This window comes from Phaenicophaeus curvirostris, chromosome 4, assembly GCF_032191515.1.
Source record: "Phaenicophaeus curvirostris isolate KB17595 chromosome 4, BPBGC_Pcur_1.0, whole genome shotgun sequence".
In the NCBI taxonomy this organism is placed as follows: Eukaryota; Metazoa; Chordata; class Aves; order Cuculiformes; family Cuculidae; genus Phaenicophaeus; species Phaenicophaeus curvirostris.
Window position 1 is genome coordinate 61,321,404 of NC_091395.1, and position 13,355 is coordinate 61,334,758.

The 13,355-nt window shown below is 36.0% G+C and overlaps 1 protein-coding gene across 4 annotated transcripts in view; it reads left to right on the forward strand.

Annotated features, from left to right (window-relative positions):
- The window catches only part of LCORL (ligand dependent nuclear receptor corepressor like), an 82,053-nt gene that overhangs the window by 67,325 nt on the left and 1,373 nt on the right, over positions 1-13,355 (forward strand). The window lies entirely within an intron of this gene.

Genomic DNA, 13,355 nt, shown 5'->3' on the forward strand with positions numbered 1-13,355 from the left:
CAAAATTAAACTTTGCATAGCATCAGAATAATGCAGAAAGTGCAATTTTAAAATTTATATAATAATTTACATTAATCTTTCAGCTACAATACATGTTACATTCTTTTATGGCTAAAGCACACCAAGATAAAAGAAAAAGTGTAGTTCAGAAAACTAGTATAGTTCAGACAGACAACAGATCAAGTTCTGACTTGTCTGAAGTCAGTCACAACTAGTTAGTGATTTCAAACAGAACAAGATTTCATTCCACTGTAGTTTCTCATATTGTAAGGAAGGGTAAGTTATAAAATGAACCAGAAATTCAGTGTATTAACATACAGTTGTTTTTAAAAATTGCTATTGAATGATTTCTAATATAAATCTGTAACGGTTTTATAATTATATAGTAAAGAAATAGTACTATGTACTTCTGAGAGAATTCATTCAGAGATCTGTTTTAGTATCCATTCAATGCCAAATAAAATCTGCTGACTCTAAAGGGTTTGCACATTGAATTCTTAAAGAACAATTTAAAATGCAAAATTATTCTAGGCAAGTACAATATACAGTTACTAAGCTAAATGCATTTACTTGGAATCTTTTTAGGCTAGTGTGAATTTAAGTTCATTTCTAAAGCTAGATATTTATAATACACTGTAATACAACTGTGATCTCAGAATGGCCATTATATTACTTACAAAGAGGGTACACTTGTGAGATTATTTCTTCTCTTAATTGAAGGGATCTCCTGAAGCAGAAGTCTCAAGTCATTTCACTAAAATAACTAAGGTGTGAAATTGTCACCAAGTGAAAAATAAGTTCTGCAATATGAATTAAATTACTGCAGAAGTATTCATTTGTAGAAACAATATTGTATTAGTTAATCTGATTATATTGCTTGAAGAATAAAAGAATATTCAAAATATCAGAGCAAAATCTTATGTACCCCTTTGTATTTTTTTACTGTAGAAAACTATCCCTGATAATAAACTGAAAAGTTAATTTAAATTGTGACATAAGCAATATTATGGCCCTTGTATACTTTTCTTTTGTGCTTTACGTGATATATAAAAATTTTATATTAATCTCATTCAATGTAACTCTGCTTTTCCACAGTACAACATTTTTTCTCTTCAGACTATTATTTTGTATTTTACTTCAGTCATTTGGGGCCAAACTCAACGTAAAAACTTCTTTTTAAGAAGCTCAAACCTTGACACGAGACTGATGTAAACAAAATATAACTAGAAAAGGAAGGGATAACATCTGTCTGATCCTCTTTTTTGCGAACAAAGAGCTCTCTCATACTTCTATTTCATAATTTTGACTGTAGTTGAGAAAAATTTGCATTTTAATTATATTTATCTTTAAACATTTTCTGGCTATGGCAATGTTACTGTGATGTGATCTCATGTTAGTTTTAATTGGGACTCAATTTTATTCACCTGATAACTTTCCTCCTTTAGTTTGAATATTTAGGAAATCTGATAACTATTTTGATATTTTACATTATTTCATTTACAATTTTTGTTATGTTGCCTTTTACTCATAGTTTCTCACATCAATTATTGTCTTTAGAAAGGATGTGACAGAAAGTTTATTGATAAAGGAAATGTAAAATGACAAAGAATTATGATTCTGTAATTTTCACCGTACTTCTAACCTCAAACCTTTTTTTAGCAGTACTGTTGGAGTACTTGTCTGATATAGAAAAGGATGTCTTGTTTTGGCATGTTGATTCAACATTGTGTACTGTCTGCACTAGCCAAGGAAATCATATCAGCATTTTTAGTCAAGAACATAGCTACTGACTAAAAAGAAGGAACATGATTTCCAGCTGTGCATGCATGTGTTTTTGAACATAATTCCTGCATCTGGAAATTTAATGCACATGAAAACATCATTATTCATCCATATGTTCTTTGGACTGTATTTTTGTTGATGTAGTATCATAAATTGTATCATTGTTATGTTGTCATACTTGAAAAGTTCTTATATACACATTTATGGTCAATGTTTAAAGTTTTTCTCCAAGTTTTACAGATCTGGGTGTCTTACCAAATATTCTTGAAAGAGAGAGGTGTTGTGATGCTGTTTTATTGTGAGACATTGTAGCAGGTAGACAGAACGTTGTTATTGATTTTCCACGTATGCTTAATTTTTGCTAGAATGTACAAGTGGGAATAAAGCCCCTGAGTTCTTACATTCAAGGTGGTATCAAGCAACTAGAGCTATTCATGTATTCATCGTAGCAACAGAAGAGAGTTAATCACTTTTTCATATTGCCTGTTTTATTCAAGATAAGGTGGTTGGTAGATAATATTGGTCTATATACTGTGTGTTACTACTTGACTTCTGAATTGTTGTTTCAACAATGCATTTGATGCACTGAAGGGCAGTTCCCTTCTACTGCAAATCTATGTTCTGACAATTTTAATTTCTTTGGCAACACTGAAATGGTATTAGCATCTGTGGTGGCAAAGCATATTAAATAAACATGTTTTTAGGAAAGCAGCTAATTTTCTTTCCATCAGGGTAGATCACTGTTTCCTTATAACACTGAAGGCCATATTCACGTGCTTTGGAATTGGACAAAGTAGATCGAAAAAGGGCTTCAGGAGAGCCCAGCTAAAATAAGAGAAATTATTATCCCATGATAAATTTGGACATAATGAAAAGACTCCATTTTAGGCACTTATAGGGTATGGAATATATTAAATCTCTGCTTCAGAGGTTGTGGATTTATCACAGATGCAAAGGAGGCTGGAAAGCAGTACTGCACGCTGTGATTACATGACGTTCCTGTCCATTTACCTTTTGTGTCAGGGTGGGAGTTCACATAGAAAAGCTTTTAAAAATCAATTCCAATCACTTGAAGCTAGGAAACTTTCCTCATCTAGAATGAACCTTTTCATTTTCTCCCTTAGAATTTGGCTTTTCTTAAACTAGTCTGGAGTTTTAGAAGAAAATGTATTTCTTGGCAGAGGATATACATTTTAAGTTTTAATTTTCCATCATATTTGAATGCTGGTTTTAAAAGCTGTCTCGATGAGATCAAATTAGTGTGGTATTTAAAATCAGAATTTGCCTATCTTTATAATCATTTCACGCTGGCTTCAAGAATTAGGGATCTAACTATGAAAACTTGATATTTTTATGAGTCTAATTGTTCTCTTGATTGTGCAGGTGAAATAACTTCTATATTAATATGGCAACAGACAAAACTTTTCTTCAACTTGACTTACCATAATTTTTCTTAAAATTGGGAAGGAAAATTTTATGAACTCTTTTTACATATCTGTGTTAGTAGGGCATTAATATTCCAGTATTGCTTCTTATTTGCCTTATGGCAGGGCAATCCAGTAGCAACAAGGCTACACAGCGTTTCTTTCTACTGGAGAAGATGTTTATCTCGCACCAGTGATCTAGTGACAATAAAACCTGCTTTTAGCACGTCTTGTCAGCTTTCTTTTTCATGAAGGAGCCCATTCTATACTCCTAATGGGGATCACATTTAAAACATCGGGTTAGGTAAAATGCAAAAGAGGCATAGTGTAACAGTCATTACACCTGTTGGTTTTGAGAAATCCTTTTCAATAATTAAAATGTGCGATAATAATTAAAGCAATAATTATATCATTAAAGCAATAAAATAATAATTAAAGCAATAATAATGAGCAATAATTAAAATGTAGTCCACTTTTTTTATCAGATTCTTAACCAGGTTACAACTCAAAATAATGTTTTGATTGGTTGCAGTGTACCTTGCCATTCTTGAGACGTATCTCTCTCCATCTTCTCCTTTCAATGTCTAAGTTATCCTTTTGAATTACTTCCATTTTCATATCTACTCAATCTATTCTTTCTTTTTCTTATTGGATTGTCAGCTTTCAGATGTTTTCTTGTCTAACTGCTCACTTTGGGTTTTTCCTCCAGTGTGCTATTTTTATCAATATTTATTACTTGCTCTGATAGATCAAACTACATATGTTTTCCCCACAGCTTTCTACCATTTGTCTCTCACAGAAGCATAGAAAGTGTGCACACTGTCAGGGAGGCTGGTGAGCCCAAACTGCCCATAATGCTTTAGCTTCCGTAATGAAAACTAAACCACTGTCATAATGTAGCTCTTCCGATGCCAGCTGTTCCACTACTTGTTTTAAATATATCGTGGTACTTATACTTTTACTTGTGCTTCACACATGATCCACTGTAGCCACATACACCTTTGTTAACTAACCTGCATGGGTACTTTGCCATGGTCTCTGCTGACACGGTGTTTATTTCACATCATTGCTTGTATTCATTTCTGTTATTTAGGCCCATGTCTGAACCACTGCTCAGACAATTCAGACCATTACGCTCTGGTTATTCCACATTCATCTATATCCTCTCTTCATTTTGCTCTCCTTTGGTACCAAACTTTAATTGATTCTCAGATCATGCATCAGCTTTCTTTTTACCAATCTGAATGTTTGTGAGTGACAAAGCACTTGGGAGCACTGCAGTATGCACGCTGCCGAGTTGCATTCTCTTTTTTGTTTTTCACTGTATATTTTTTATTGTCTACTTCTGCTGGTCTGTACTCTTTCTTATGTCTGAAGAGAGATTTATAATATAACGTGGAGGCAAGATATCAGTCAGCCTTTGTCATGGATTTCTTGAAATCTAGCTATGGAAACACTTTTCTAAATAGCCATGCCTACTTTTTAATCCACTTTTATCTTTTTGAAGACCAGGTTAGTTGTTTTTTTTTTTCTTACAGTATAAAGCTACACACCTTTTCCAAAGACAGGGTGTATAAACAGACTTTGTCTTTCTATCTCTGCTTATGGGCCAACAGCTCTGGATGTTTTACAATTCTAGAAAAGTTGCTATTTCTGCTCCCATTCTCATGGCAAATAGTACATTCTGTTCTTGTGGAACAGGTCGAGCACTTTGTGTTTCTTTTTCCTTTTTTCCACAATTGAAGGAAGGGCAGCTTGTTCTGATGCTGATTTCTCTTATGTCCTAGACATCAGTAAAGGCTGCTTAAATTGTTCGTCAATGTTCTTTGGAGTATAAATAATTATATCTGTTGCTCTATTAAAAGGATAAAAACCTTTAGTGAGAAATTTCATGCTTTATGGAGACGAAGGCTTTTTTTTCTGAAGTCTTGATTCCTTTTGTCAACAACAGATTTCACTGATTTGTATTTTCAGCAGCAGGAACTCAACTCACTTACCTGCGCATTCAGCTTTATAATTTCCTTACCACAAATTACATTTAGACAGGAGTTTCACAAACTTTTCTTTCAGTGGCTGCGCCAGCTCACCTCCTCTCCATCCTCTGCTTACTGCCACTGGTTCCTTTTGGTCTCCGTTTTTAGGCATACGTAAGAGGAATCTGTGTTTCTTTAATCATGGGTTATCTGTAAGTGGGGCAGGTATATCAGCTTGGCTGTAGCTTTTTCTTCAGTGATGATTGACTTTAGACCTGCTGTTCTTACTGCATGCCTACCAGTAGCAATGGCCTTAATTTAACACTAGTTTAGGATTTAAACTCAATTCAAAAGCATAAGCCTATGCATTTCTGCTTGGTTTTGAATGTTTTATGTCAGTTATCAAGCCATTAGTGAGTAATGTGACTGCTTTCTTCATGTTTTCCCGGGCAGGTCTTATGGAGGTGATGTTCTTTGCACTTTGCACCTTGCACCTCAGGGTAGAATATTTCTAAATTGCACTCCTCCTTGGAATTAGAATAACAACACTTTCACAATTTGCATTAAAATGCAGTCATACATAAAATTAAGATCCTTAGGAAAATCAGTCTTTTCAGATGGATTTTCTCACAGTCCTGTTGTCTAAGACTCACACTTCACAAATGTGAAGAGATTATAATTTCAGTTTTACTGACACAGACAACTCTGAGGGCAAGCCTATATCAAACTATTGACATTTTGCTTATTTGCCTCAAATAATGAGTTAATTTCATGTACATTAAATGGAATTCTGGCTGAAAAATTCTTGTCTAGAAGCTGTAAAATACCATGTGGTATTTTTCTTAATCCAAAAAACTATTGTCTCATTCTCAGTTTGATGGTGGGTTTTTTATGTATGTGTCATGTTTTCCATTTAGAATGGAGTCCAAATTTTGGGGGAAAAAGTACTTGAAGTAAGGTTTCAATGTTTTTATTGGGGCACTTAGCATAAATTTCAAAACATTCAGTAACAACCAACTATTTTTAAAATTTAAGAAATTAATTTACAGAACAAATATAGATTTAAGGGCTATACTTGTGGTGATGTTTCTTACCTGTCTTTCTAGTTTAAAGTTCTAGAGATATGTGTTTGAAGAAATTCCTTTGTATATCATATTTGTTCCTGTGACATTTCATATTTATCAGCTTGCTATTCACAGCTGGTTTTAAATTATATTTAAATAGTAGAAATCTCAGAAAAGGAAATCACTTATTTGCAAATTATTGTTTGACCTTCCTTAATTCAGAAGTCTGGTGGGTTATAAGCCACCCAGGGACTGTCTCATGCTATTTCTGAGATAATCTCCTTCCATAACTTAATTGCATTTGTAATGTCAAAAAACTATTATGACAAGGTTTACATAGCTGTGTTCGTCAAGGCATTGAGATGGTGGTGTTCCATTTCCTCTGAGAACAGTCCAAACTAGCATATTTAGCTCTGGACCTCTGAGCTTTCACCTTATTGTACCTTATTCAAAAGCATTTTTAATTATGAATAAGTAGAATGAAAATAGCAAAAACTTTATCTTTTATAGTATGCTTCTAAGGCAAATGAACAATACTCGTCTGCACAACAGGTGCTTAGAGGTTTCTTTAGTGTATTCACATGCTCTAGCTTCTAGTAATGCATAGACTATTGGTAGTGTTCTTTCATGAAACGGATGATCAGAGGCAGACTTGTCTCACACTAGTGCCTAGATGCTAATAATTAATTATGTTCTTCATTAGAGTAACAGTGATTCCTTTCACCTGCTAGATTCTTAGCTGGTTTTTTTGCTTCCAAGATCTTTTAAGACAGCGTGCTATGAACAATTTGAGATCATAGGACTAGTTTTTTCTTTAACAGGTTTAGTACTATCATCATTAGTAAATTATGCTGTAAAATTTTATCACTTCTTCATACTCGTTTCAGTGACAGCTTACATTAATATTTTGCTTCTGTATTCTTTAAGAACCCTGTGCATTCTGTGGACTGCTAAATGATCTTACCAGAAGATGTAGTGATTCTTGTCAAAAAGATCACAGTTCTGAATAGCTTTTTAAGTCAGGCTGCTTTAAATAATTAGAACTTAAAAGGGGACATGAATGGTGTCTGTACTGAGATTTGAGTGCATGTTAACAAGTTTGTCCTGTATTTTGGGGAACTCTGCACATCTATGGCCGTGCAAGTCTGATTAACTTAAAAAAAAATAAAAAACAAAAAAAAACTTGATTTGGTTCCAGATTTCTGCAATGAAGATGCAATTTAAACCTTTTATCTTGCCTATTGTCTGTTATGTTTAAGGGGTATTTTCTATAGCTGACTGGTTCTGGGGAGAAAGTTATGTTAGGTCTGTGACTGTACTCCCTAAACCGTCGTCATCTATTCTACTTGCCATTTTATCTGAAAACATGTACTGTGTGCTGTTTGGTTTTACTGCTTTGAAGATGAATTAGTGATGTAAAAGGTGCAACAAACATCCACTGCTATACAGTTTCGTCCCTATCAAAGTTAAACCTAAATCTTGAACAGTGTGTGAATATTTCAATACGTAGTTTTAGGAAATAGCTACCAGTAAGTAATCATCTTTCACTGATGTACCACAAGTGCTCAGCAAATTCCTACTAGCCTCTTTTACTTATATTTCTCATATATTTCATATTTATGTCATTCCTATTTCCTCTTTTCTTTCAGTTTTTTTTTTTTCAAACCAAGAAAACATTTCTGCGTTAGTGTGAAGAGCAAAAGAAACTTTTCTGCTGTAATTTCAGTCTGGAACTATGGCTGGTTCTGACTTCTCTTTTTGTCTCCATTCAAGTTCACCTCCTATCTTTAGTTCTGTCTTGCATATTTGTCTAAGTACTCTGGCTGTGTCACACCCATCCCTTAGGTCTAATTGTTAAAAGAATCCCTGGATGTTGCTTATCTCCCCAGCTTGCTTTGATCTAGTTGAGTATGTCATCTATTTCCAGGGCCTTTCTTTCTCTCTCTGATTCACAAATGGAATTTCATCCACTCAGCTGAAAACCAGTTTCTTATTTCTCAAATGGATTCTCATAATAAGACACTTACTTAAAAATTTGTTTGTAGATTTCTTTGTTGTTGCATTCTGGTCTTTTGGAAAGATGAGTTTAAATCTTAGAGAGACTAATGACTGTATGTGCTTTGTTTGCTTTCATTTCAATGCATGTTGCATTACCAAATCAATCTCCGTTTGAAAGCATGTAGTCAGTGTAGATTTTAATCTAATATATTCCACTATTTCCTGTTCTGGGAAATGTTTGAGTAGTTTCTACAGAGAAAATGGTTACGTGCTGCTAAAGTTTTACTATTTCTACTCAGTATTTTGTAAACCTCTCTGTAAAAGCCTGAGATGAGTGCTATATAACACAAATGCTGTTACGCTTTCCAAGCTGTACATTTGCACATCGTTAGTGGTGATGATTAACAAGTGCAGTTTGGAGAATTTTATCAGACAGGCAGGTAAAAGTCCAGTTTGACAGAGCTGTCAGCTAGTTGGGAGGAGACATTTTATCTATTAAGAAGTGTTAAGATTTAGAGAAGCAGAACCCTACAGCGATACTTTCACAGTCATTTTCAAGCATATAAGTGCACAGTATTTGATGATAATCTCTTTGATAGGAAATGCGGAGGAATCACCTGCCAGATGAGAAATTTTTATCCCTATTCCTGCTTTTTCTGCATTGTCTTAGACTCAGATTCACTCAGCAAATGTGTATGCATTTGAGCTGGCCAGATGCTAACTTTGTCATTTTCACACAACAGGTGTTAAATTCCTGTTTATCCAGAAGAAAACCATTCTAAACTGCACAGAAAATAAGACACTCAAAGAATATTATTTTCTTTTTGTGTTGGGCAGTGTATAAACTTACGCTTACTGTTCTCACACCCTCCTGTTAATATTTAGTATTTCTGTTGTCATAACTGGATGGTTTGGCTAAAACTCGAGAAACACAACATTTCAGAATTACATACTTGTATTCAAGTAATTTTAACTGGAAATGTGGAAAAGAACAGGGCTTTCTTTAGCTCTTAGGAGCAGGGGAAGGTTCCATGTTGTTTGCTTTAACCTTTCTATTTAATTCCTCTTGCTTTAATAATATAAGGAATTTTTTGTGGAGAGAGATGATCTTTTTAGGTCCTAGCAGGCCTGGAGACTTAACCGCACACAGCGTTGCCTGCATAGATAGGGGAGACTAGAGAAGACTTCAGAGTCCATTGGCATTATTCCTATTTGGCTGCTGTGGTTTGTTAGAATGACACAGGCACCTGCCTCTTTTTCCACTCTTGAAAGGTAGTGAATTCAGAGATGATTCAGTAGTGGTGATTTGGCAACTGAGTTGCAACCCATGAAAAAAAAAATCCTGGAGTTAGCAGTGGCAGTTTTCTAGATCCATTGTTTCTGTGTGCAGCAGCATCCAAAGAAAGCCAGGAGCATGCGAGGGCATCATCAGCTTGCACTAACAAACCCGTGCATCCAGCCACTTGTGCACAACCTCAGAGCGTCCCCATCCTCAGCACGTTACCCACCACCTCCCCCCTCACCCTGAGTTCACGTGTGCCAGGAGTCAGAAATGATTGCAAGAGTAAATGTGCTGCTCGTACAGAGCAGTGGTTCCATGCAAGCTAAAGCACTGCAGAAACGCACTCCTTAGCTCCCAGAGGTATATTTTTTTAAACTTCAATTCTTTCAGATCAAACAGCTATCATCTCGTTTCCATATAGCTTTTAATCTTATCTTTACTTTCTAAGCAGAGACAAGAATGATCAGGATCAGTTATTGTTCACTCTGAAATACAAAATCTTTTAAATTAAGCAGTAAATATGTTACCAGCGGGTCAAGACAAGGGCTGGTAGAGGGTAGTATAATTAAAGATAAAGAAAAGCATCTGAATCTTCAAGAAAAATCACAAGTTTATCTTACAAAGAATTTCAAAATGATAAAAAGTGTTTTATTCCTTTTCAGTGGACTTTAGCACTGTTGGCCTGTCTTCAAATTCACTAGTGAGAGCAGAACTGTTGCATATGCCATGACTGGAGTTCATGTTCCCTGTCACAGAAGCACCCGTAGCTGACTTCCACAAATCACACGCACGGAAGCTGATTAACTGAGTCAAGCCCAAGTGAATAAAACCAAAACAGATTATAATTGCTGAAATAGTAAACAGATGGCTTCAGAATTGGAAATTCTAATCTTTTTAGAGACCGTTATGTAAGATCAGTAAATGCCTGTTGTCCTGGAAGTTAATGGGTCCTCTGTCCTCCTCCTGCTGCAAGTGTTGGTAGTGGAGAACTCCAGGAGAATAGAGAATAAAGACAGTCTACAGCCTAATTCCAAGCTCTACTGAAATAGGCTTCATGGCTTCTGGTAGCAGCTCTTCCTGACAGGAGGGCTGCTGTATGAAACATCTCTTTCTTTTGCTAGGAATGCTTAATGCGTAGAGCACCTTTTGTAGGAAGGACAGGATAAAATGTAGAGTGGAGTCTGTTGATGGATCTGGCTGAAGAAATTACACTGCTTATCACACAGAATCACAGAATCACAGAATAACCAGGTTGGAAGAGACCCACCGGATCATCGAGTCCAACCGTTTAATTTTATGCCTTAATTACATTCTCTGATTTACATTCAATACTTAAGTACACCATTTTTGTATCTTTTTACATCAAGAGCTAGAAAATAAATCACTTCAGGTAAAAGAATGAAAAGTGAGATGAAAGACTAGGTTCTTCATGGTTAACAAATATATTAACACAGATCTCTATGAATATTATTTTCCACTTAATTAAATTTTATCATGGTAGAAGTTCCTAAACCATTTGATGTTTTTATGTTGGTGTTATCCATACTGAGGAATTGAAAAAAGCTGTTCATTTTATGCTTTCTCTTAAAATGCCAAACTCTTAAGTTTCCTAGAGCTCTTCTGTAAATTACTTCATGACAATAACCAATATATACTTCAGTCCTAGTTCTGCAAATTCAGTCCTGCCTGTTACACCTTGTACAGTAGCCTGTAAAAAACTTAGAAGGTAAAGAGTAGGACAGTCCTTCAGAGCGGTAGAGTTGGCTAGAAAAGGACTGTTTGCTAGTGTTACAGCACTCGGCATTTTAATTTGCAGTCCAAGCAAATGGGAAGTAATTGTGGTCACAGTTACACCAAATTCTAGTGTACAGTCTGCTACTAGCTAGCAGTATCATTTGGAAAACACGCCATAGGGACTTGGTAATTCCTAGTTTATATACAAGGGTAACACGCCAAACCATTTGAGAAACCTGTACCTTTAACTTTTTCTGGCAAGTCTGGCACTTGCCCAGCATTAAGCAACATTTATGTATCTTCTGCTTATAAGACAGTAGAAATACTGTTCTTTAAAGCACTTTGCAGGTCTATACTACTACATAGTTTGGAATTTCTTGATTCTCAAGGCATTTATGTTCCTTTCAGATAACAATGACAAGAAAAAAACCAAACCAAAACAACATTCCAGCCCTATCTCTTCATTTAGCTATTGATTATTTCTGTTCATAGCCAAATGTTTAAGTTTTGCTACCTGGCCACACCTGGAAAGTACATAATCAGCAGAGATGAGGAAAGCTGCAAGACTTCAGAAGTCAGCCCTAGCACCTTCTCATCTCTACGCTTAATCCCATGGTCATAAGAAAGGGCTTTGATTTTCCTCACAGCAAGTGAGGGTGAAGGTTCAAGTCCAAAGAGGATGTCAATTCAGAGTAACCTTGCTGACTAAAGTCTTCTGTCACCTACACTTGCACTCTTTGTTTCCTCCAGGAAGGAAAAGATCAGAGCATCACAAGTGTGTATGAACCTGAAAGGAATGAAGGAAAGAGGTACAAGACAAAAACAAGACAAAAGATAGTCAGAAGAATAAGGCCACAAGGAAGTGCAGGTTACAGGAGCAGGACTCCAGTTACAGAGGGTTAGGAACTAGGGTTAAAAAATTAGAAATGCCTGTTTCACTATCACATCGGAAAGGCACATGGCCTTCTAGAGAGCTTGCACAAAAATGTAAACAAATGAAAATTGTATTTCAGATGATCTGCAAAAAATACCAATTAATTGTCACTTTAGCTATTGCACAACCTCTTTCCCTCTTGGCACAACAGTGATTAAATATTTTCCTAAGTCATTCAGTAGTAGTTGAGTAACAAAAGCTAATATATTTTAGGGTTTAATTACTTACAATTACAGAATGTCCTCAGCTAGACCATTCACCTGTGTGAGCACTATAGACCTGGTTTCCTGAAATGCAGCCATTAAGAGCTCAAGAAGCCCTGTGACAGGAGAAAGAGCATGCGGGTAGTGTATATAATGTGATCATTACCTCCTACCCTTGATTACAATACACAGAACTTTATTTTTAGTACCTCAGCAATTTGATAGGAATAGTTGGACTCGATGATCCGGTGGGTCTCTTCCAACCTGGTTATTCTATGATTCTCACAGTCTTGAAATCTTTCTTTGAAAAGAACAGTGAGAAACAATGAATAGGACATGGATCACTGCAGGAAGCAAACACGAATGAAGAGGTTCAAAATTAAGATTTCCAAACTCTACCTTATTGTCTTCAGAGTCTGCACAACTACAGTGCTTGATAGATGAATTGGTGAGATGCTGGCACAGGTTGCCCAGAGAGGTGGTGTGTGTCTCATCCCTAGAAATGTTCATGGTCAGGTTGGATGGGGCTTTGAGCAACCTGATCTAGCTGAAGATGTGTCTGCTCACTGCTGGAGGATTGGACTACATGAGCTTTAAAGGTTCCCTTCCACTCCAAAGCATTCCATGGTTCTAGCCTGTGCTTCCGTATGGCCACAACTAAAGTGTGGATTGAATCACACTCATGTCCTAGTCTGCTTAGTGAGCCCCACAAACGGCTGAGCTTCTCTCCCTCCTTGTATTTCTTATTTTCCTAGATTTGAAACAAACGGAAAGCTGTCTCTCCAGTAATCCTTTCATGGTAACCCAAAGCAATCTATGATTCTAATAAGTTAATGATGTCAGAAACAAAGCCCAACCCCAAATTCATGCGCAGTTCCTGCTCTGTGTTTTTAGAGTAGGCCAGCTGGATGCAGTGTAAGGCAGGGCAGCCTGCAGAACATGCCTTCCCGTGCCCCTCAGT